This window comes from Erythrolamprus reginae, chromosome Z, assembly GCF_031021105.1.
Source record: "Erythrolamprus reginae isolate rEryReg1 chromosome Z, rEryReg1.hap1, whole genome shotgun sequence".
In the NCBI taxonomy this organism is placed as follows: Eukaryota; Metazoa; Chordata; class Lepidosauria; order Squamata; family Dipsadidae; genus Erythrolamprus; species Erythrolamprus reginae.
Window position 1 is genome coordinate 63,771,576 of NC_091963.1, and position 26,085 is coordinate 63,797,660.

General features: G+C 41.0%; 1 protein-coding gene across 3 annotated transcripts in view; it reads right to left on the reverse strand.

The window, feature by feature from the left end:
- SUGCT (succinyl-CoA:glutarate-CoA transferase) overlaps nt 1-26,085 on the reverse strand; it is a 417,742-nt gene that overhangs the window by 262,634 nt on the left and 129,023 nt on the right. The gene's annotated exons all lie outside the window — the stretch shown is intronic.

The following is a 26,085-nucleotide window of genomic DNA, read 5'->3' on the forward strand; positions in this document are numbered from 1 at the left end:
TTTCTTTTTTGGAGGTTGCGGCTCGAAGGGACTTGCAGCTAAAAGGGGAACCTCCGTAGTGTCCTTGGAGGTAAGGTTGACTGCACGGAACACGAGGGGACCTGAAACCAGAGGGCGATGGGACCGGCCTTAAGGCTGGTCCGAAGACGCGTCTCTTTACATGCCGATCGAGGAAGCCAAAATTGACAGCTTGAGTACGAATCTTGGCTTCGAGAGAAGCCTGTTGTGTGGGTGTTCCAGAGATTATTAAAGCGGCCATTAATATTTTTTTTTTACGGAGCAAGATGGAAGTGAGGAAAGTGAAAGTGTCAGACTGACAGATTGAAAATGAGACTCATATTTAAAACAGATTGGCATAAATTCAAGACACGAAGCAAGTAAAATACATTTGGAACGGATTTGGTTGATTTGGCAGCAGGAGGGGGAAGGACTTTGTACATGAGAAAGTTGGTGGAAAGTTAAAATAATCTGTGACAGTGACTTGACAAATCAGAAGAGTGCATAGAAGACAAGGGAAACCGGTGGCCCTGTGCATCAGTATCGTCTTTTTTTAAAAAAATATTATTATTATTTTCTATTTTTCCTCTATTTTTGCTTTTTCTTTTCCTTTTTTGGATAATATAATTAAAAATCTTAATGATCTACGTGAACTGATTAAAGAACTATTTTTTGGACTGATCCAGAAATATTAAACAACTTTATTTGATCCTTTTTTTTACGATTTCTTTTTTCCTATATTATTATTATGATTATTATGATTATTATTATTATTATTATTATTCTTTTCTCCCTTTCCCAAACAGACATTATTATAGATTTTGAATTTGATATTTCATCAAACTTTTGAATTTGTGCCTGCACCCTAAATGTAAGGGCAATACTGATCCATACTTTGATAGGTCAAATTTTCACTATAATTTGAACAATACTGAACACTACTACTGAAGTTAATATATTTGAAATCAATATACTCATATTTTGGATTCATTGGTGAAATACTGAAAAATTTAATTTGACTTAAAAACTAATCTTGATTAATTTTAATATTAATTATTGATATTATCAGAGTATTTTTATCGATTGTTTCCATAGACTTTATTAGATCATATTTATAGACTTTTTGATTATATTTATAGATATATAGACTTACCATCAGATTTCTAATATTAATTATTGTGATTTTATATTTAATTAATTAAACTGTTTAGACTAACCTAATTAATCTAAGGTACTAATCTGTTTAACTATTCTGACTAAATTGATCTGAATGAATTGGCTAAATTAGTGATAGAATTATAATATATAATAATTGTGATTAAAATAGTAATTGTAATTGTAATAAATGACTAAATTTGTGATATAATTATAACATACAGTAACTGTGATTAAAATAGTAATTTTAATTGCAATTGTAATAACTGTAATATAAGCAATACTTTAGATAAGTCCACTATAACAAAAGACGGAAGCATTCTATTGTATTCTGAAGGCACTTAAAATGTCCCAATTTAAAACTGGGAAAAAACCATCTGCATCACAACCACAAACTCCACAGAACCAACGTACCGAAGCAGCAATGACTGATAAGGCATCTACCCTTCAGGCATCAGATGCAATTATTACATCAATACAAGAAATGATGTCAAAGTTGCAGCAGTCAATAGATGAATCAATGGATCGAAATTATGAAAGATTGACTAGGAATATGGAGGTGATGAGAGAGGACATTAAAAGAGTTGAGGATCAGGTAGGCAGACTAGATGAAAAAATTGAACTCTTTCAGGAAGCCTTAATAAAAAGTGATGAAAGAATAAAAAATATAGAAAAGTGAGAGGATCGAAATAAAATTGCAGGAGACGGAGAAGCAAACAATATTGGTCACGAGAGAGCTGGAAGAAGCAATTCTTAATCTTGAATTAGAAAAATCATCATTCTACCTCCGCTTTCAAAATATTCAAGAAAACAAAGACGAACACCTCCCTAGAATAATGGCGGAAATTGTGGCAGACATCATGGAAACAACACCTCAAAAGGCCTTAAAAGAAATGAATGAAATATATAGAGTATATACCAGCTATGCCCGATGGAACAGACCGCCAAAAGAAATCCACGAGAGATTCGCCAAGAAGGCAGCTAGGGATGAGGTTTATAATGCAGTAAGAGGTAATACGCTTATTTACAAGGGGAGTGATTGGTCTAAAACAAATTCCAAAACGTGTCTGGGAAAACAGAAGATCTTATCAATTCTTCTCCTCTAAATTAAATCGCCATAGAGTCCCCTTTAGATGGCTGATTCCAGAGGGAATGTTAATTACATTGCTTGATAAAAAAAAATAGAATAAATTCAACGGAAGAAGCAAGAGAGTTTTATGAACAACACATTAAAGAAATAGAGAAACACGAGGTCAGAGAAGAAGAAGAGATGGGGAGACAAAGGATGAGATAAGCTCACAAGAAAGCCTACTGGACACAGGGAAAAAAAGGGAACTCAGGATAACAATGACAGAGAAGGAGCTATCACCAGATCAAAAACAACTGGAAAAGAAGAAAAGTAAAAGGGAAAGGAAAAAGTAAATAATAATAGATGAAATAAGATTGCTTTCAATAGGTGACTTCCGGATTGGAACGGCGTAGGAGCAGAGCAGCCTCCGGATAGCTCCGGGGCAGCCTTTCGCATTTTGGTTTCCTTTGGTTGCTTTTTTGGAGGTTGCAGCTCGAAGGGACTTGCAATTAAAAGGGCAACCTCCGTAGCATCCATGGAGGTAAGGCTGACTGCACGGAATGCGAGGGGACCTGAAACCAGAGGACGAAGAGACCGGCCCTAAGGCCGGTCCGAAGACACGGCTCTTTACATGCCGATCGAGGAACCCAAAATTGACAGCTTGAGTACAAATCTTGGCTTCAAGAGAGGGAGAAGGAAAGAAAGGACTGTGAAATCGTTGTTGACAACAAAAGAAAGAAGGATTTGGTAAGAATTTCCTTCTGCTGCCTGTTGTGTGGGTGTTCCAGAGATTACCAAAGCGGCCATTAATATTTTTTTTCTTACGGAGCAAGACAGAAGTGAAGAAAGTGAAAGTGTAAGACTGACAGAATTAAAAAAACCCTATTTTTAAAACAGTCAGGCATTAATTCTAAAGATTAAGTGGGTAAAAAAAACATTTGAAATGGGCTTGGTTGATTCAGCAGCAGAAGGAGGAAGGATTTTGCATGTGAAGAAAGTTGGTGGAAAGTTAAAGCAACATGAGAGAGAGTGACTTGACAATCCGGAAGAGCGCATAGAAGACAAGGGAAACCGGCGGCCCTGCACATTCGTTTCGTCTTTTTCTTCTTTATAAATAACTATTGATATTAATTATTGATTATATATTGACATTATTTGACTGCTTTGATAGACTGTTTTCATAGATCCTTCCAGGTTGTACTTATTAAACCTCTGACTACTTATAGATGTACAGACTTATCTATAAAATATTTTAAATATTAATTACTCTGATTTCTTACTATTCTAAATTACTTTAATTAATTAAATTGTTTAGACCAACTTGCTTAATTTAACATAGTGATTTATTTATTCATTTTGAGTAAATTGATTTGAATGAATTGATCTTAATGACAAAATTATAACGTACGGTAACTGTGATTAAAACAGTAATTGTAATAATTGTAATATAAGCAATATCTTAGGTAAGACCGCTACAACAAAAGATGGAAGCGTTCTACTGCATTTTGAAGACACTTAAAATATCCCAATTTAAACCTGGGAAAAAACCCTCTGCACCACAACTGCAAACTCCACAGAATCAAGGTACTGTAGCAATGACTGAAAAGCACTTACTCCTCAGACATCAGATGCAATCATCACATCGATATAAGAAATGATGTCAAAGATGCAGCAGTCTATAGACCAATCAATGGACCGAAACGACGAAAAATTGTCTAGGAACATGGAGGTGATGAGAGACAATATTAAAAGAGTTGAAGATAGGGAATTAGATGAATTAGATGAAAGGATGGAACTCTTTCAGGAAGCTTTAATAAAAAATGAAAGAATGAAAACTCTAGAAGAGAAAAGTGAGAGGATGGAAGCAAAATTGCAGGAGACAGAGAAGCAAACAACATCGGCCACTAGGGACCTGGAAGAAGCGATACTGAATCTCGAATTAGAAAAATTGTCTTTCTACCTCCGTTTTCAAAATATTCAAGAAAGTAGAGATGAACATCTCCCCAGAATAATGGCGGAAATCGTGGCAGACATTATGGAAACAACACTGCAAAAGGCTCTAAAAGAAATGGACGAAATATTTAGAGTCCATACTAGCTACGCTTGATGGAACAAACTGCCAAAAGAAATCCACGTGCGATTCGCCAAGAAGGCAGCCAGGGATGAGGTCTATAATGCAGTTAGAGATAATATGCTTACCTATAAAGGGAAAGAAGTGATTATTCTAAAACAAATCCCAAAACATGTCCGAGAAAAAAGAAGATCTTACCAATTCCTCTCCTCTAAACTAAACCGCCATAGAGTTCCCTTTAGATGGCTGATACCGGAGGGAATGTTAATCACATAACTCGATAAAAAATATAGAATAAATTCCCTGGAAGAAGCAAGGCAGTTTTATGAACAACATATTAAAGAAATAGAGAAAAACGAATTCAGAGAAGAAAGAATAGAGGGGGAGACAAAGGATGAGATAAGCTCATAAGAAAGCCTGCTGGACACAGAAAAAAAGGGAGAGCAGGATAACAACAACAGAGAGGGAGCTATCACCAGATCAAAAACAGCTGGAAAAGAACAAAAGTAAAGGGGGAAAGAAAAAGTAAATAATAATGGATGGAATAAGATTGCTTTCAATAAACATAAATGGCTTAAATGTTGCAAGAAAAAGGAATAAAGTGTATCATAAATTAATAAAACAAAATTGTGATATAATCTGTATTCAAGAAACTCATATTAAAAAAGGACAACAACAATTATTGGAGAATCCAAAATTGGGTAACCTATACGTAACAATGGCACCAGTCAAAAAAAGGGGGATTGCTGTTTATATAAAGCCATGGCTAAATTCAAAATTAATATATGCTGATGAGGATGGCAGAATTCTGATTGTCCAGATTAACAAAGGAGTCAAAACCACCACAATTGTAAATATATATGCACCTAGTATAAATCAAAAGAAATTCTACGCAAAAATTGCAGGAAATAAAATGGGAAAAATTGTTAGTTATTGATGATTTTAATGCAATAGTGGACAGAAAAAGAGATTATAAAACAAAGGGAAAAAAATACGATTTCAACCAAAAAATCATTTTTTTGTTATTTGTCTTGTTTTCTTTTTAATGTTAATAATTAATAAAGATTATTTTTTAAAAAATAAAGAAAAAATAAGAACCTTTTTCCCCTGAAAATAAAACTCTGTCTTATAATTGTTTGAACCCTGAAATAAGCCCTTGGCCTTATTGTCATATCAAAAGCCTAATTGGACTTATTATCAGGGGATGCCTTGTTTTGGGGAAAACAGGGTATGTGCCACTTGACATGCTAGCTCAGAAATAAATACAAGGGCTCCAAGGCTGATATTATCATTAGAATCTGTGTAAAGATTATGCAAGCTTCAGCACAATTGCAAAAGCTTTGGCTCATACTCTCAAATTGTTAAATTTTACTGTTAGATTTAGATTAGATTTATTGGATTTATATGCAGCCCCTCTCCATAGACTCATAGACTGTTAAATTTTACAGTGATGTGTTTGTGAATATATTGATTTGAATAATAATATTCTGCTTAAATCATCTGCAATTCATATTTTGGTAGGGTAGAAAAAACATTCTAATTAAATGAAATACTTTCTTCAATGGGATATTTGCAGGAAAAATCTCTTAAATCATAATTATTTGCTTAGACTGGATAACACATAACAATTAATAGAGTTTATAAACCCTATTTCAATAGTAGAATGTAAGTTAGCAGAACATTGCAAAAAATAAACAATAAAAAGGCATTGAATATATCTGCATGGTTTCAATCCTGAAAGTCAGTCCTACTAAAAATTACTTCTAAGCAAGCATATACTGTATAAAATAGCCCAGTAAATGAAGCAAATTGTTTCAAGGTTCATTAGAAATCAGAACCATGAGATTAAACCAAATAGAGTGCAGAAAAGCTGCTTGTACTTAATGCCATCATTTAACACCCAACTCATTATCTAACATGTCAGTTCAGAAGCCAAATTCTTATTAATTTCAGCCCTCTCTACTAATTTAGGATTATTGAAAATTGCTTCCAGCATTCAGGCACATTTGGGGTGCATTCCTGACTTATTCTAAAGGACAAAGTGTTAGAGAAAAGAATGTGCTTCAGTTATAGCGGCTATAATTAAGCAAAATTAATAATCGATTAAAATGATATATATAAATATTTGAAACCATATAAATTAATATTGAAGTCTGTAACTTTAATAAATTTAAAAAATGGAGTGGGGGAGTGGAACAGATTTGGATAGTTAGTAATTTTGTCTTGGATTTATTCTCTAAATGTGCCACCATTTCTCTTATTCAGGCAATATGGGCCCTATTGCTTTAGCTTTAATCTTTATCCAAATGTGTTGGCTAGAGATCAAAGCTTTGCAGGCAAATATATAACTAAATGAAATGCCATGTGCAACATATACATATCCATCCCACCATTCCTTTCAGGATAAGCAATGTTATGCAAAGCACAAAAATAGAGTAATAGTGAACTAAATAAATTAAAGGCATCTGATAATAAAAGGAAACATGACAGATATATCACCTACACCTGTGATGATGAACTTATTGCATGCGTGCCAGAGATGGCAAGCAGAGCCCTCTCTGCTGGAATATATGTTGTTGTCCCAGGTCAGATCTCCATAGCTTTTCTTTCATGAGCTTCTATTTCCCTGTAAACACTGAAACAAAAGCTCCCGAAAGAAAAAGATCTTACTTCTTGCCACGCTGCCAGTGTTGGGATGCTCCACCTCCCACAGGCCAGCTGGTCTTTGGTTCTCTGCTGCGCATGTGCACATGTCTGTGCGTGTGCACATGCATGCATAAACGTATACACGTTCATGTACATTCATATACACACATGCACCTTTCAGTTTGGACATGCATTTGCGCACTTTGAGCACTTGGTGTATAAAAGGTTTGCCATCACTGACCTATACCATTAACTGAATCTTTCTGTCATTGCAAATAGCTTTGCCCACCACATCCATTTCATGTACTTTTTCTTTCCTTTTGTAAACTTCTTACTTTTCTTTTCAAAAATCCTTCAATGCCATCCAACCACAACATTTTTCATTTCCCCTTCTTTCCATTACATTACTTTTCCGGTTCCGGTGAAAACAGTGAGAGGATGGAGGAGCCGCCACTCCCCTGAGACTACGGCAAAAAACATCAAAAACATTGAGAAATTTATCAATCCGGGCCAGGCATTGTCCAACTTTTGTCTGGTACTGAGCCCTCCGTCTGGGGGACCCAGAATTGAATACTTCTGTGCCATTTTCTCTGGGGTGCCTGGGACAACAGCGCCAAGATATCAGTTTGGGTGCAGAAGTTGGCAGCCGTTTCCAGACGCCGAGGCAGAGAAAACTGAGAGAGCTGAGAGCTAAGTGGAGATTGAACTGAGCCTTTTAGCACGGCACCAGTGAGTGAGAGTGACTGGTGCTAAGGCGGCACAGGCGAAGGGAATGGAGCAGAGGCCAGGGCCGTGGCAAGCTTGCCCGCTGAGTGGGGCTGAAGACGCTGAGGACACCAAGGATGCAGGGCAGTGGGAGTGGTCTGCTGTCCGTATTGGAGGGCAACTGAGGAGACGTGAGGAGCCAGAGATACTGGCTGGTGAAGGTGGCCGATGCTGGTGCCGATGAGTGAGGAACAGCAGCCCAACCCCCTGCACGGCACCAGTAGGTGAGAGCTACTGATGCCGTGGGGACAAAGGAGGCAGGCGTAGGAAGGAGGCCGAGGCAAGCTGGGACCACTGAGTGGAGTCGAGGGTGTCGGCCAGTATTAGACCAAAAGAACAGAGAGTTATTAGAGCAGCCAGTGAACAACGGAAGTGAACTGCCTAGGATTACCAAAGGCCAACCAGACTGGGGGTATTAACTAGCATTAATATCTTTGCTTTGTCATCTCCCCCCCCCCCACTTCTATCTTCCCTATTCCCTATTGGAGACCATCACTGAAGAAACTGTGCCCTTAGTGAAAGATCTTATAACACAGCAGACTCAAAGAAAGACTTATAGAGGACATTATTTATTAAGCTAACCTGACCTGGATTGATTGATGAAATTGAATTAGTGATTTATAGAATTGATTTTTAGATTAATTGATAATTAACTACATTTATTGTCTCAGCTTAATTGATGATTAGCCGATTAACCATTTTAATTTTTATAGTCTTTAGATTTTTATTAATGTTTTATTGCTTGCTTTTTTAACTAATTTATTGTGGAGTATTTTTATAGATGGGTGTTTGGGATCAGATGGAAGGTATGTACGAGATGAATGGAATGAATGATTGGGTCAGCCTGCCTGGCGATGTAGAGGGAGCGGGAGAGATGGGAGAGCCTATATCTGGAGTGGAAGAGGGCCTGAATATTCCGGTGCTGCTGGGGAGAGGCAGATATGGTGGAAGACATGGGGCAAGCCATTTCAGGAGAACCCATGAACACTGCTTGAAAGGACTCAGACCGGGGCTCTGGTGATGTGTAATCTGGACCCTGGACTCAGGCTGCTGCTGCTCAATGCAAGGTCGGTTGTGAACAAGGCTCTCCTGATCTGAGATTTGATCTTGGAGGAGGAGGCTGACCTGGTACGTGTGAGTGAAACCTGGCTGGGCTCAGAGAGAGGCGCTCCTCTCTCTGAAATATGCCCAGCCAGGTTAGGGGGCCCTTGCAGGGTAGTGTTGAGAATATGTTTTTCGTTGATAAAATTGCTCAGATTCAGACGGACCTTGACTCCAATTGGACAGCAGTGTTGACTGACAATGAGTTAGTCGAGGTGACTGAGGCTCATCATTGTCCACCTGTCTGGGAAGAGTTTGACCTGGTGATTCACAGCCAACATTAGAACATCATCTTTCGGCTGTGGCGAGGAGGACGTTTGCCTAGGTTCGCCTGGTGTGCCAGTTGCGGCCCTATTTGGACAGGGAGTCACTGCTCACAGTCACTCATGCCCTCATCACCTCGAGGTTCAAATACTGCAACGGTCTCTACATGGTGCTACCTTTGAAAAGTGTTCGGAAATTTCAGATCATGCAGAATACAGCCGCACGAGCAATCATGGGCCTGCCTAGATATGCCCATGTTTCGTCAACACTCCGCAGCTTACATTGGTTGCCGATCAGTTTCTGGTCACATGGCATCGGACCAGAATACCTATGGACCGCCTTCTGCCGCATTAATCCCAGCGGCCAATTAGGTCCCACAGAGTTGGCCTTCTCCGGGTCCTGCAGACTAAATAGTGCCGTCTGGCAGGACCTAGGGGTAGAGCCTTCTCTATGGCGGCCCCGGTCCTCTAGAATCAATTCCCCCTGGAGATTCAAATTGCCCCCATTCTCTTTGCTTTCTGCAAGATGTTAAAGACCCATTTATGCCGCCAGGCATGGGGGGGGGAAACTAATCCTCCTCCCCATTTTTCTGACTCTAGCATTTGCTAGAGTCCCTATAAGGAGGTACTTGTGCGCCCCCTCCTCAAGAAGCCTTCCCTGGACCCAGGCATTCTTAACAACTATCATCCAGTCTCCATCCTTCCCTTTATGGGGAAGGTTGTTGAGAAGGTGGTGGCGCTCCAGCTCCAGCGGTCCTTGGAAGAAGCCGATTATCTAGGCCCTGAACAGCCCTACCTGGACCGGGAGTCACTGCTCACAGTCACTCATGCCCTCATCACCTTGAGGTTCGACTACTGTAACGCTCTCTACATGGGGCTACCTTTGAAAAGTGTTTGGAAACTTCAGATCATGCAGAATGCAGCTGCGAGAGCAATCATGGGCTTCCCAAGGTATGCCCATGTTACACCAACACTCCGCAGTCTGCATTGGTTGCCGATCAATTTCCAGTCACAATTCAAAGTGTTGGTTATGACCTATAAAGCCCTTCATGGCATCGGACCACAATATCTCCGGGACCGCCTTCTGCCGCACGAATCCCAGCAACCGGTTAGGTCCCACAGAGCTGGCCTTCTCTGGGTCCCGTCGACTAAACAACGTCGTTTGGCAGGACCCAGGAGAAGAGCCTTCTCTGTGGTGGCCCCAACCCTCTGGAACCAGCTCCCTCCGGAGATCAGAACTGCCCCCACCCTCCTTGCCTTTCATAAAGTTCTTAAGAACCATCTCTGCCGTCAGGCATGAGGGATGTGAGACACCTCCCCCGGGGCCTATACAGTTTATCCATGGTATGTTTGTGTGTATGCTTGCTTTTAATAATGGGGTTTTTAGTGTTTTTAAAATTATTGGATTTGTTTTTACATTGTCTTTGTTATTGTTGTGAGCCGCCCCGAGTCTACGGAGAGGGGCGGCATACAAATCTAATAAATAAAATAAAACAAAAATAAAGATGGCCGGGATTAAAGAGGGAAGTGTCTAGAAATAAAATCTACCTATTTTTGAAGGTCACACTACACGTTAGCGACAATAGTGATCATTAGCCTGTAAGAGTGACATTGCAAGGCTGCCCAGATTTAAATATAATATGACCATATAATACGGCTGACAGATGGCTCACCAAAAAGGTAGATGTGGCCCAAAATAAAAGGCTAATTTGGGCCAAAGTCGATACTAAGGCAATATTAGATTGCTTTAAAACAGAGAATGCTACTACATGAGCTAGAACAATCCAGTCATCTACTACTGATTGGTTGTCAGCCTTCAAAATATTCTCTAATCTCTGTAACATCAATAAAACAAGATACAAAAATTAAACCGCAATATTAAAAAACATTTATCCATCTACTATTCATCGGTACTGGTTGCAGTAGAGTGTTGGTGCTCAAAGGCCCCAGGCCTGCAAGCAAAGCCATGTTTTTTAATGCCTTTTGGAAGGCCAGAAGGGTGGGGGCAGTACGAATCTCTGGAGGGGGTTGGTTCCAGAGGACCAGAGCCACCACACAGAAGGCCCTTCCCTGTGGTTCCACCATTTGGCATTGCTTGGCTTACGGGACCCGGAGGAGGCCAACCCTGTGGAAGCTAATTGGTCATGTGAGGCAGAAGACAGTCCCGTAAATAATTTGGTTCTATACTATGTAGGGCTTTATAGGTGATAGCCAACACCTTAAATTGCATTGAAAGGTCAACTGTAAGCCACTGCAGCTTGCGGAGTGTTGAAGTTATATGTGTATCTGGGTACACCCATACCAGCTCGAGCGGCTGCATTCTGGACTAATTGAAGTCTCTGAATGTTCTTTAAGGGTAGCTCCATGTAGAGCACAGTAATCGAGGGTTGAGGTGATGAGGGCTTAATGACTGTGAGAAGAAACTCCCTATCAAAATAGGGCCACAACTGGTGCACTAGGCAAACTTGTGCAAAATTCCCCCTAGCCACAGCTGAGAGATATTGCTCTAGTCTCAGCTGCAGGTCTAGGAGGACTCTTAGATTGCAGGCCCACTAAAGGGGTCAAAGTTTCCCCTTCCAGAGTAATGGATGGACAGGTGGAATAGTCCTTGGCAGACAAGACCCACAGCCACTCCATTGCATGGCCTGACTGTGGAGTGATTTTGGCATGAGGGCATGAGTGACTGTGAGGACAGAATCTCTGCCCAAATAGGGCCGCAACTGGTGCATCAGGCGAACCTGTGCAAATGTTCCCTTCGCCACATCTGAGAGATGTTGTTTTAACCTCAGCTGTGGGTGGAGGACTCACAAGTTGCAGACCTTCTATGAGGGGATCAAAAGTCCCCCCCCCCTTAGTAATAGAAGCACAGATGGTGTTGTCCTTGGGAGACAAAACCCACAGCCACTCTGTCTTGTCAGGATTGAGTTTGAGCCTTTTGACATCCACCCAGACCCTCACAGCCTCCAGGCACTGCCACATCACGTCCACTACTGAACTGACATGGGTTGGAAATGTACAGCTGAGTGTCTTCAGCGTGCTGTTGGAAACTGGCCCTGTGTTGTCAGATGATCTCACCCAGCTGAAAGTTCAAGAAGCACCAGGATAGAGAAATAACCTCTATCCCTGGTATGCCAGAGATCTTCCGTTGGCACAACCAAAGCAGTTTTGGTGCTATAGACTGGCCTGAAACCAGACTTGTAAGGGTCAAGATAATTGACTTCCTCCAAGAACTGAAGGAGCTGGAGTGCCACACCTTCTCAACAACCTTTCCTAAAAAGGTGACAGGCTGATAGTTGTTAAGAATAGAAAGATCCAGGGAAGGCTTACTGAGGAGGGGATACATCACTGCCTCCATCAAAGAAGCGTTGACCATCACTTGGATCGCGTCACTTCCTTGCTAGTCAAAACCAGCCAGGAGGGATACACGTCCAATAAACAGGTAAAGGAGCTCACAGCTCCCATGGCCTTATTTATTTATTTTATTTATTTATTAGATTTGTCTGCCGCCCCTCTCCGTAGACTCTTCATCAGGTGTCACCAGATCAGCTAAGATGTCACCTTGTCACTTCATCAGGTGTCACCAGATCAACTCATCCCATACAACCAGACTAAGACATGACCCTGTCTCCTCTGTTTATACTGCCTAGTTGGAGTCCAGGTCTGTCTGGATCTGAGCAACTTTATACGCGATAAACTTATTAAACTCCTCAGCTCTACCCTGCAATGGTTCCTCCACTTTCCCCATGTCAAGGAGAAAGCAAGTCACCCTAAATAGGGTGGTTCGGTGAGATTCCATGGATGCAATCAAGGCAGGAAGATGGGAACATTTTGCCACTTTTATCACTACTATGTAAGGCTTAATAAAAGCTCTTAACAGTGTCCATTCAGATCTAGATATACTGGCCCTCCAATACTACTCCAGATGTCTCTTCTGACGTTTCATCCCCAAAAGCTCCTCAGAAAACCAAGGATATCTCCAGGATCTACTGCCACCGAAAGATCGCAAAGGCACAATCTGGTCCAGAGTCCCCGTTGCCGCCATATTCCAGGCTGTTACCTGGGACTCACTCATGTATAAATGAAACCGGTATCTCCCCAAGCACCCTCTGAAACCCGTCTGGATCCATTAGGCATCTGGGATGGAACCACCTAATCGGTTCCGCCTCCCTGTGGGAAAGAATTGGAGCCTTGAAGTCAAGTCGTAGCAAAAAATGATCTGACCATGACAAGGTTCCCCTTAAATTCAGATCATAATTCTACTGTCCCAAGAGAAACACCAGATCAAGTGTGTGTTGTGGTTAGCTCTGGCCCAGCTCCTGCCCCAAGGACTGTGGATGTGGGGGAGACATCCGCATGCTGCAGGCCTGTTTTGCTCCCGGTGGAATCTACTGGTGAAGGCTCCTCTGACCAAGAAGACATGAGTGACAGGCAGGAGAGTGTGGCAGACAGCTCAGAAGGAGATCAATTATCTAGCTCCTCCTTGGATTCGGAACAAGAGTTAATGATACAGCCACACATGTGGAGAGCGATACATAGGCAACAACAACTGAGATATTATTATCAAAGAAAATGAGGCCACCTGTGGTTGGGTGGGGCTGTGGTAATTAGTGAGGCTGCTATAAATAGCAGCCTGTGGGTTTGGCCATTGTGGAGGATTATCTGATCATTGTGTTTCGTGCCTGCTTTGCTGACTTTGACCTTTGTGTGCTGATCTTTTCCCTGCTTTGAAACTAAACCAGAGCAAAGTGTGTTTCACTTTGTGAAAGAAGAAGGACTGTGAATTGTCTCACAGCTGCAAGCTAAGTATCACAGAACTGATAACAGACTTGTACAAATTACCAGTTTGCTTGGAGACGAGTGCTCTTTGCTATACAAAAAGAGTGCTTCGTTTATTTGCATTTTTGGTATAAAGAACATTGTTTTGAATTTTCAAACTGTGTGTCTGAAATTGTATCTGTGTATTTTCGGGAGGATTCTACCAGAGAGCTCGACAGAACAGTGTGTGTCCCACCTCATGAGTCAGAACCTGTATTACCTGAGTCAGGTCCATGGTTGCCATGGAAGCTATTAACTCCTGTGCCAATTCTGAGGTTTTGCTGGGTGACAGTACATTAAAGTCTCCCAAGACCTTAGTTTGGGGAACTCGACAGCCAATCTAGCTATCTTCTCATATAGGGCAGGCAGGGCTCTTGCCACACAGCTGGGAGGCAGGTATGTAAAGAACAAGGCCACCTGAACTCCTAGGTTCAACCTCACAAGGAGAGACTCACAGCCGACTATCTCAGGTGCAGGGAGCCTGTGTAGGCCAGAGCTCTTCCAGGCTATGACCCCCCCTTCCCTCAGGTCACGATTGAAACCTATCTGGGCATATCTTCGAGAGAGGAACACCTCCCTTGGGGCCCAGCCAGGTCTCAGTCACACATACCAGGTCAGCTTCCTCATCTGAGAGTAAATCCTGGATAAGGGGAGCTTTATTCATAACTGACCTGGCATTGAGTAGCAGCAGCCTGAGCCTAGGGTCCATATTTCATCTATCACTAGCACCATGGGTTGAGCTAGGTAACTCCGAGGGGCTGGAACAAGGAATCGCTTTCAGGCAGTGAATCCTGGTTCCCCACAAGCAGCCTACCACCTCACCCAGCTCCTGCCATGCTTGCCTCTCCCAGACACAACCATTATGCCCCAGCCCTCTGCCACCTGAGACTGCTCCCTCCACTCCCCTAGTCTCCACATCCCTCATCACGCTGGCCCTTCTATTCAGTCCACTCTTCCATCCATACTCACCTTTCAATCCATAAAAATCCCAAGCGATCCATACTATATACATTCAAATAAACAGCTGACACTGTGACGCTCCTTCAATATACACATACATACACACTGCTCAAAAAAATAAAGGGAAACTTAAACAACACAATATAACTGCAAGTAAATCAAACTTCTGTGAAATCAAACTCTCCACTTAGGAAGCAACACTGATTGGCAATCAATTTCACATGCTGTTGTGCAAATGGAATACACAACAGATGGAAATTATTGGCAATTATCAAGATACACTCAATAAAGGAGTGGTTCTGCAGGTGGGGACCATAGACCACATCCCAGTAACAATGCTTTCTGGCTGATGTTTTGGTCGGTTGTGAATGTTGGTTGTGCTTTTACACTCGTGGTAGCATGAGATGGACTCTAAAACCCGCACAAGTGGCCCAAATAGTGCAGCTCATCCAGGATGGCACATCAATGCAATCTATGGCAAGAAGGTTTGCTGTGTCTGTCAGTGTAGTGTCCATAGGCTGGAGGCACTACCAGGAGACAGGCTACTACACCAGGAGACGTGGAGGGGACCGTAGGATGGCAATAACCCAGCAGCAGGATCGCTACCTCCGCCTTTGTGCAAGAAGGAACAGGAGGAGCACTGCTAGAGCCCTGCAAAATGACCTCCAGCAGACCACAAATGTGCATGTGTCTGCACAAACAATTAGAAACCAATTTCATGAGGATGATATGAGAGCCCAACGTCCAGAGATGGCGGTCGTGCTCACAGCACAACACCGTGCATGACGCTTGGCATTTGCCACATAACACCAGGATTGGCAAATTCGCCACTGCCTCCCTATGCTCTTCACAGATGAAAGCAGGTTCACACTGAGCCCTTGTGACAAGACATGACAGAGTCTGGAGAAGCTGTGGAGAGTGATCTGCTGCCTGCAATATCCTTCAGCATGACCGGTTTGGCAGTGGGTCAGTAATGGTGTGGCATTTCTTTGGAGTAGCCTGAAGTAGCCTGACTGCCATTAAGTACCGAGATGAGATCCTCAGACCCCTTTTGAGACCATATGCTGGTGCAGTTGGCCCTGGATTCCTCCTAATGCAGGACAATGCCAGACCTCATGTGGCTGGAGTGTGTCAACAGTTCCTGCAAGATGAAGGCATTGAAGCTATGTACTGGCCACCCATTCCCCAGACCTGAATCCGACTGAATACATCTGGGACATCATGTCTTGCTCCACCCACCAACGTCATGTTGCACCAAAGATTGCCCAGGAGTTGACGGATGCTTTAGTCCAGGTCTGGGAGGAGATCCCTCAGGAGACCATCCACAACCTCATCAGGAGCATGTCCAGGTATTATAGGGAGGTCATACAAGCATGCGGAGGCCACACACAATACTGAGCCCCATTGACTTGTTTTAAGGACATTACATCAAAATTGGATCAGCCTGTAGTGTGTTTTTCCACTTTAATTTTGTCTGTGACTCCAAATCCAGGCCTCCATTGCTTAATAAATTTGATTTCCATTGATGATTTTTGTGTGATTTTGTTTTCAGCACATTCAACTTTGTACAGAACAAAGTATTCAATGAGAATTATAATATCACAAAGACCTAGTTCACTGAAAAATGACAAATATGACCCACTAGTTCAAAAAACAATTAAAGACCTAGACTCAGGGTCCAAACTACAACTATCGTTCATGGGAAAAATATCCGCAATTAAAATGAACATTTTGCCAGAATTCCTTTTTCTCTTCCAGACAATTCCAATCAGATTAAACAAATCGTTTTTTACAAACCTCAATAGAATAACACACAAGTTCATCTGGCTTAAAAGAAATGCAAGAATCAAACTTAAGTTAATGCAGGAGCACAGAACCCAAGGTGGTATGGGTCTCCCAAACTGGGAAAATTACTATACAGCTATATCACTAATGTGGATAAGAGAGTGGATCCTTTTATGAGACAAAAAAACATTAGCCCTTGAAGGCTTCGATTTACACCAAGGATGGCACACATTCCTGATGGCAGACAAGGACAAAAAACACTCAGTGTTCAGACACCATTACATTAGAAATAGCTTATTTAATTCTTGGACTAAAATTAAAAAATCTCCTTATGTATAGGTTCGTTCCTATAGAGGCAGAAACTTATCCAAATGTTCTGCCCTCAGGCAAAGCGATAACCTATGACGACTATCATCCCAGTGCCAAAGAAGCCCTCCATCAAGGAACTGAATGACTACAGACCAGTTGCTCTAACATCTGTAGTTATGAAAACCTTTGAAAGGCTAGTGATGTTCCATTTGAAAGCCATCACGGATCCACTGTTAGACCCCCTGCAATTTGCATACCGAGCAAATAGATCAACAGATGATGCTGTTAATATGGCTCTACACTACATCCTTCAACATCTTGAATCTCCAATGACCTACGCCAGGGTCCTCTTTGTGTACTTCAGTTCAGCATTCAATACCATCGTACCGGACATTCTCTTAACCAAACTAAATCAGCCAGCGGTACCTGAACACACTTGTAAGTGGATCACAAGCTTCCTAACAGACAGGAAGCAGCAGGTGAAGCTAGGAAAAATCACATCAGATATATGTACAATTAGCACAGGTGCCCCCCAAGGCTGTGTACTCTCACCACTTCTCTTCTCTCTATACACTAATGACTGCATCTCATACGATCCATCTGTTAAACTACTGAAGTTTGCAGATGATACAACAGTGATCGGACTCATTCGAGACAATGATGAATCCGCATACAGACGGGAAGTTGAACAACTATCCTTGTGGTGTGACCAGAACAATCTAGAACTGAACACACTCAAAACTGTAGAAATGGTGGTAGACTTTAAGAGAAACCCTTCCACCCTTCCACCTCTCACAATACTAGACAACACAACCTTCAAATTTCTAGGTTCTATCATATCTCAAGACCTAAAATGGTCACCTAACATCAAAAACATCATCAAAAAAGCACAACAAAGAATGTTCTTTCTGCGCCAGCTCAGGAAGCTCAAACTGCCCAAGGAGCTGCTGATTCAGTTCTACAGAGGAATCATTGAGTCTGTCATCTGCACCTCTATAACTGTCTGGTTTGGTGCTGCAACCCAACAGGACCGACACAGACTTCAGAGGATAATCAGAATTGCAGAAAAAACAATTGCTGCCAATCTGCCTTCCATTGAGGACCTGTATACTGCACGAATCAAAAAGAGGGCGGGTAAAATATTTACTGACCCCTCGCATCCTGGACACAAATTGTTTCAACTCCTACCCTCAAAACGTCGCTACAGAGTACTGCACACCAAGACAACTAGACACAAGAACAGTTTTTTCCCGAACGCCATCACTCTACTAAACAAATAATTCCCTCAAAACTGTCAGACTTTCTACTAAATCTGCACTTCTATTCTACTAGTTTTTCTCATCATTCCTATCACCCATTTCCTCCCATGTTGACTGTATGACTGTAACTTGTTGCGTATATCCTAAGATTTTTATTAATATTGCTTCTTCATTGCTTATTTGACCCCTATGACAATCATTAAGTGTTGTATCACATGATTCTTGACAAATGTATATTTTATTTTATGTACGTTGAGAGCATATGCACCAAGACAAATTCCTTGTGTGTCCAATCACACTTGGCCAATAAAAATTCTATTCTATTCTATTCTATTGGATGAAAAAAAACCAACTAAGCTCTAAAGAGGCCCTACATCTTAAAGGTATTAATCTGGACTGGTTAGAATACTTTCAAATCTAATCTAGATACAACAAAGACAGGACAACACTAGGCTTTCAAAAACTGAATATTTTAGATCAAATCACTCTTGGCCCAGATAAACAAATAATATCAACCCTTTATAAATTTCTATTACAATATGAACTTTTTGAAGAAGAGGTTAGAGGAAATATGGTTGCCTGGGCCCAAAACTTTGGTTATATAATAAATCTATCAGAATGGGATAAAATCTGGACCCAGAATTAAAAACTAACTATAGCCACTAACTTTAGAGAGAACATCTCTAAAATGTTCTACCGCTGGCAACTTCCTCCAGCCCGGCTAATCTAAAATGTTTCCAACTACAATTCCTTTCTGTTGGAAATGCAAACAAAAAATAGGGACCTTTGGTAGTACTACCACTTTTGGTGGACGTGACCCAAAGTTAGAAACTTTTGGCTAAAGATTAAAAAATACCTTGATCAAATTATACAGAAACTAATTCCCTTAAATCCGGAATTATTCCTCCTAGGAATAATTAGACAGCCATTAAATAAAGACGATAGATACCTACTAGTAAACAATTTAACTACTGCAAGAATAACATTTGCTCAATCTTGGAAATTGGGTCACACCCCCATCTAGCCTAAATTTCATTAACAAAATGAAAATGCTGAGCTGACAAAAATGACCCTTGAACTAAAAGACAAAGACGAGTCAGAGTTCTACAAAGCATGGAATAAATGGTACATCTGGCTGGAGAAAAGACAACATAAAACTCCATCATGATTCTTTTACCCTTCACCCAAACAACTATCCCACAAACTTATAAAATAACATTATAAATCACTGATAAAAGGATGCACAAATTCAAAATTGAAATTAAAAAAGATAATATTTCAGGACGGAGCTGCAAGCCAGAGTGAAAACATCAGTTTTTCCAGAGTCCAGAATAGCCAGCTGTTTCCTGGCAGTTTTGGGACCCATTTAGGGAGTCAATCTTGACCTGAAGGGTCAAGGGGGAGAGGGGAGAGTCTGGTGCACTGTAGGATTAATGGAAAACCCTGCTGGAAGCCAGTTCCCCTGACCAGCAGCCGTGAGAAAGTAATTTATTACCCAAAGCTCTGGGTAGCGAAGCAGCAACAGGAAGGAAACCAGCAAAGGTGATGTCATCTGGATGAGAAGAATCTTTTTTGGGCGGAATTTAAATTGAAATTTTGACTCTGGAAGAAATGGGAATTCCCAATATTATTTTCTGAGAAGAACTAGCTTGGAAGAGAGGCACCGAGGCAGCGGAAAAGATTGCTTCCATTTCGTTAATGGTGGTGAAAAAAGCACTTTGAGGGAGCCTCCTTCCAAAATTATTTTTAAATAAAGAAGTGCTGAGAATATTATCATTAATAATAATAATAATAATAATAATAATAATAATAATAATAATAATGTATTAGATTCAGAGCGGCTCACAACAGTGATAACCAATGTAACAAATCCAATATTTAAAAAGACATCCAAAACCCCATATCATTAAAATAACCATAAAACTCAGTCATACCATACATTAAACATATTAGCCTGGGGTTATCTCAATTACCCCATGCCTGGTGATAAAGAGTGAGCATCTTCAACTATTATTTATGGACTTATGCTTATTTTCACTTGAATAGAGACTCTGGATTTAACTATTGATTTGTTTTTATATTTTTACTTTTTTCTCCTGCTCGTAACTTTTAAGAGCATGACTTTATTGAGGCAACACTGCCATCTAGTGGTTGCAAATAAAATAGGAATATAATGAACTATTTTGCATTAAAAGTCATCTCAGGTGACTTGGAATTCCACACTTTCACATAGCAAAGCCATATTTTATTTATTTTTTATTTATTTATTTTGTCCAATACACAATACACATTGAAGACAATAGACAAAATAGACAAGTAGTAATATATATAAAGAAAAGGATAGAAGAAAATATATAAAAATAGAGAAGAAGGTATATGAAAGGAAGAAAAGATAAAGGAGATAAAGGATAGACAAATGGACAGGGGACAGAAGGCACACTAGTGCACTTATGCATGCCTCTTACTGACTCTTAGGAACCTGGAGAGGTCAATCGTGGATAGTCTAAGGGAAAAATGTTGGGGGTTAGGGGTTGACACTACTGAGTCAGGTAATGAGTTCCATGCTTCGACAACTCGATTGCTAAAGTCATATTTTTTACAGTCAAGTTTGGAGCGGTTAATATTAAGTTTGAATCTGTTGCTTGCTCTTGTGTTGTTGCGATTGAAGCTGAAGTAGTCATTGACAGGGAGAACGTTGCAGCATATGATCTTGTAGGCAATACTTCGGTCGTGTTTTAGGCATCGTAGTTCTAAGCTTTCTAGACCCAGGATAGTGAGTCTAGTTTCGTAGGGTATTCTGTTTCGAGTGGAGGAGTGAAGGGTTCTTCTGGTGAAGTATCTTTGGACATTTTCGAGGGTGTTGATGTCCGAGATGTGGTATGGGTTCCAGACAGATGAACTGTATTCAAGAATAGGTCTGGCAAAAGTTTTGTAGGCTCTGGTTAGTAATGTGGGATTGCCAGAGCAGAAGCTGCGTAGGATCAAGTTAACAACTCTAGAAGTCTTTTTGGCAATATTGTTGCAGTGGGCTTTGGAACTTAGGTCATTTGATATTAGTATTCCAAAGTCTTTAACTGAGTGGGGGTTGGCTATGAGATTTTGTTTATTCAGTTTATGTATGAGGTTCGGATTCTTTTTGCCGATGTGGAGGGTAGAGCATTTGCTGGTTGATATTTGAAGTTGCCAGGTGTTAGACCAATCTGAGACAAAGTCGAGGTCTTTTTGGAGAGTAGATGTATTGTCCGTGGTGTTGAAAAGTTTTACATCGTCAGCGAAAAGAACACAGTTGCTTGTGATATGATCACAGAGTCTCTCTCTTTGATAATAATAAAATAACAATAAAATAATAAAATAATAAGTTCGTTGCTGTTATATGTTAACTTTAAATCTCTTGAAAGAACATTTTGTCACTAGATAGAAACTTTTTTATCTTTTAAAATAAGTGGAATTAGAAGTGCTCTCTACACAGATACTTTCTGCTGGAATTATTTGGTGGTGGCTTCCAGTATTTACCTTGTGGATTACAAATAATAGTTGGCCTGGATTACAAATATTTGGCTGGAGTATTATAGCTTAAGACAGCATGTTACCATTGGCACTATGACTGAAGTGTGTTCTTATTTGCAAGGCTCTGAAATTTCAGGGCGAAATGAAAGGAATTTATTGCACCACTGGAAAAATAAAACTGCCTAAACTTGGAGAATTGCCAATCCATTAAAAAGGTTTCTTGCCGGATAAACTGCCAAATCAAAGCAAAAGTGGGGGGAGTGGCTATTATAGTCCAGAAGACCTTCAACCTACGCAGGCTCTCTGTACCTGAGTTGGTCGGTTTTGAGTCCCTCCTTGTGAAATTGGACCTAGGGGTTCAGGTGGACTTGTTCCTCACATACCTGCCTCCCAGCAGCCTACACTGCACTATCTGAAGAGGTAGCTGAGTTCACAGTTAAGTTCCCCTGACTAATAGTCTTGGTGGATCTCAATGTGCCGTCACTCAGCGAATCTTCTGGGTTAGCGCAGGAGTTCCTAGCTCCCATGGCAACCATGGACCAGACTCAGGCAATTCAGGGCCTGACTCATGAGGGAGGGCATCTAGCCTTAGAAACATAGAAACATAGAAGACTGACGGCAGAAAAAGACCTCATGATCCATCTAGTCTTCCCTTACACTTTTTTCTGTATTTTATCTTAGGATGGATATATGTTTATCCCAGGCATGTTTAAATTCAGTTACTGTGGATTTATCAACCATGTCTGCTGAAAGTTTGTTCCAAGGATCTACTACTCTTTCAGTAAAATAATATTTTCTCATATTTCCCCTACTAACTTCAGATTGTGTCCCCTTGTTCTTGTGTTCACTTTCCTATTAAAAACACTTCCCTCCTGGACCTTATTTAGCCCTTTAACATATTTAAATGTTTCAATCATGTTCCCCCTTTTCCTTCTGTCCTCCAGACTATACAGATTGAGTTCATTAAGTCTTTCCTGATATATTTTATGCTTAAGACCTTCCACCATTCTTGTAACCCGTCTTTGGACCCGTTCAATTTTGTCAATATCTTTTTGTAGGTGAGGTCTCCAGAACTGAACACAGTATTCCAAATGTGGTCTCACTAGCACTCTATATAGCGGGATCATAATCTCCTTCTTCCTGCTTGTTATACCTCTAGCTATGCAGCCAAGCATCCTATTTGCTTTCCCTACCGCCTGACTGCACTTTTCATCCATTTTGAGACAGAAATCACTACCGCTAAATCCTTCTCTTCTGAAGTTTTTGCTAACACAGAACTGCCAATACAATACTCAGATTGAGGATTCCTTTTCCCCAAGTGCATTATTTTACATTTGGAAACATTAAACTGCAGTTTCCATTGCTTTGACCATTTATCTAGTAAACCTAAATCATTTACCATATTACAGACGCCTCCAGGAATATCAACCCTATTGCACACTTTAGAGTAATCAGCAAATAGGCAAACCTTCCCTACCAAACCTTCCCCTACAAACATATTAAAAAGAATAGGACCCAGAACAGACCCTTGTGGCACACCGCTTGTAACCTGTCTCTGCTCAGAATACTCGCCATTAACAATAACTCTCTGATGTCTCCGCTTCAGCCAGCTGCAAATCCACTGAACTATCCAGGAATTTAGTCCAATCTTCACTAATTTATCTATCAGCTCTTTATGTGGAACCGCATCAAAGGCTTTGCTGAAGTCCAGATAGGCACTATCCACCACACCCCCTTCATCCAACACCTTTGTGACATAGTCAAAGAAATCAATGAAATTAGTCTGACATGATTTGCCTTCAGTAAAGCCATGCTCATTTGGGTCCAATAAGTTATTGTTTTTTAGGTGCTGATTTATCCTCTTTTTGAGTAGAGTCTCCATCATTTTAACTATAACTGATGTCAAGCTAACTGGCCTGTAGTTACCAGCTTCTTCTCTACTGCCCTTCTTGTGAATAGGCACAACACTGGCCATTCTCCAATCCTCAGGAACATCTCCTGTTAACGGGGATTTGTTAAACAAATCAGTCAGGGGGGTAGCAATGACAGATCTGAGTTCTTTAAGAACTCTGGGGTGGATGCCATCTGGACTCAGTGCCTTATTTATCTTTAATCGTTCAAGTTCTTCTAAGACATCGGCTTCTAAGATCACTGGAGATGAATCCGTACAGCTGGAAGCAATGCTATATCTCTCTATAGTATTATTTTGTAAGGTGTCTTTTGAGAAAACTGAACAGAAGTAGCTATTGAAATGGTCAGCGATCTCCTTATTCCCATCAATGCATGTATTATTCCTGGTACTAAGCTTCGTGATGCTGCAGTTTTTCTTCTTTACAGATTTGGCAATTTCTTCCTCTTTTGAGGCTTTAGCAGCATATATTATCTGTTTCGCCTCCTTCTGTCTCATTTTATACACCTCTCTATCAGCTATACTTCCAGACACTTTATACCTCCTATAGGCAGCCTTTTTTTCATTCTATAGCCCTTACATCATTGCTAAACCACAGTGGTTTCTTCTTCCTTTTACCTTTGGTTATTTGCCTTACATACAGTCTAGTGGCTTTTAAGATGGCCTTTTTTAATACAGTCCACTGGGTGCTCACTCCTTCCATTTTATCCCTCCCCTTTAATTCATTATTTAAATATTCCCCCATTGCATTAAAATTTGTTTTTCCGAAATCCAATACTTTGGTTGCAGTATAGGATTGCTCACAATCAGTTTTTACATCAAACCACAAACATAGATGGTCACTGCAACCTAAATTTTCTCCCACCTTAACCTCTGAAACCCAATTCCCATTTGTAAAAACTAAATCTAGAATATTCTCCCCTCTAGTCGGTGCCTTAACCAGCTGTGCCAGAGCTACTCCTGTAAAGGCCTCTACGATATTCTTACTTTTGCATGTAAGGGCACTGGGGATATTCCAGTCAACATCAGGCATGTTGAAATCACCCATAACCACAATATCTCCCTTTACTGCCATTTGGGTAATTTCACCACTATCTTGTTGTCATATTCCTCAGATTGCCCTGGAGGCCTATAGATCACCCCAAGTCTAATGACAGAACCTTCTTTATTTTGCATGCAAATCCAGAGAGTCTCCAGATCTTGACATGTATTTTGAATTAGTGTTGTTTTTAGACTTTCCTTAACATAAATGGCTACTCCACCTTCCCTTCTCTCTATTATATCCTTCCTATACAGTGTATATCCTGGTATGGATATTTCCCATTCATTAGAATCCTTAAACCATGTCTCAGTTATGGCAACCAGATCCAAATTATCTCTAGATATTATGGCCATTAACTCACAGAGCTTGTTGCTCAAGCTTCGACCATTTGTGCACATTACCCGAAGAACATGATTTTCATTATTAGTTTGCCCCTTATCATCAACAACTACATCTATTTTATTTGCAGCTCCCTTTTTATAAGCTTCCAAAAACTGATTTATCCTCATTGGTCAGGGACAGAAATAATCCACATCAGTTACATCTCTGTCCCCTTTACCTAGTTTAAATGCCTGTCCAAAATAGTTCTGAATTCCTCACCGAGCACCTGGGTACCTCTGTATGATGGATGGAAACCATCCCTCTTAAACCACTCCCTATTAGATCACTTGCTGACATCATGACTTACATAGCCAAAACCTTCAGCTTTATACCACTGCCTTAACCACACATTAAACTCTCTGATACATGGCCTTTGACATGGTCAGATCATTTTCTGCTACGGCTTGATTTTAGGGCTCCAATCGTTCCCCTCAGGGAGGCAGAATGGATTAGGTGGTTCCTCCAAAGATGCCAGATGGCTTCCAGATGGCTTTCAGATGGTTTCAGCTCCAGCGTGCATGCGCGCTGGCCAGCTGATTTTCAGTCTTGAAAAAGGCCTTTCATCCTCCGGACCCTTCAGGGAAGCTTCCCTGAAGCTCCAGAGGCAAAAAAATCACCCAACAAACAAACTGGAAGTTCACAAAGGGCACTTCCATTTTGTCAGTTCAGTGAAGCAGTTGAGGTGCTGGAGTCTGGAGGCTGTAAGGATCTGGGTGAGTGGTAACAGGCTCAGACTCAACCCCAACAAGATAGAATTGCAGCCCTATTTGGGCAGCGAGTCTCTTCTCACAGTCACTCACACCCTCATCACCTTGAGGATCGATTACTGCAATGCCCTCTACATGAGGCTACCTTTAAAGAACATTCAGAAACTACAGTTAGTGCAAAATGCAGTCGTGCAAGCAGTTACGGGCCTTCCTAGGCATACGCACATCTCGACATCCCTCCTTGAGCTGCACTGGTTACCAATTGATCGCCAGACACAATTTAAAGTGTTGGCCATGACCTTTAAAGCCCTACATGACTTAGGACCACGTTACTTATGGGACCG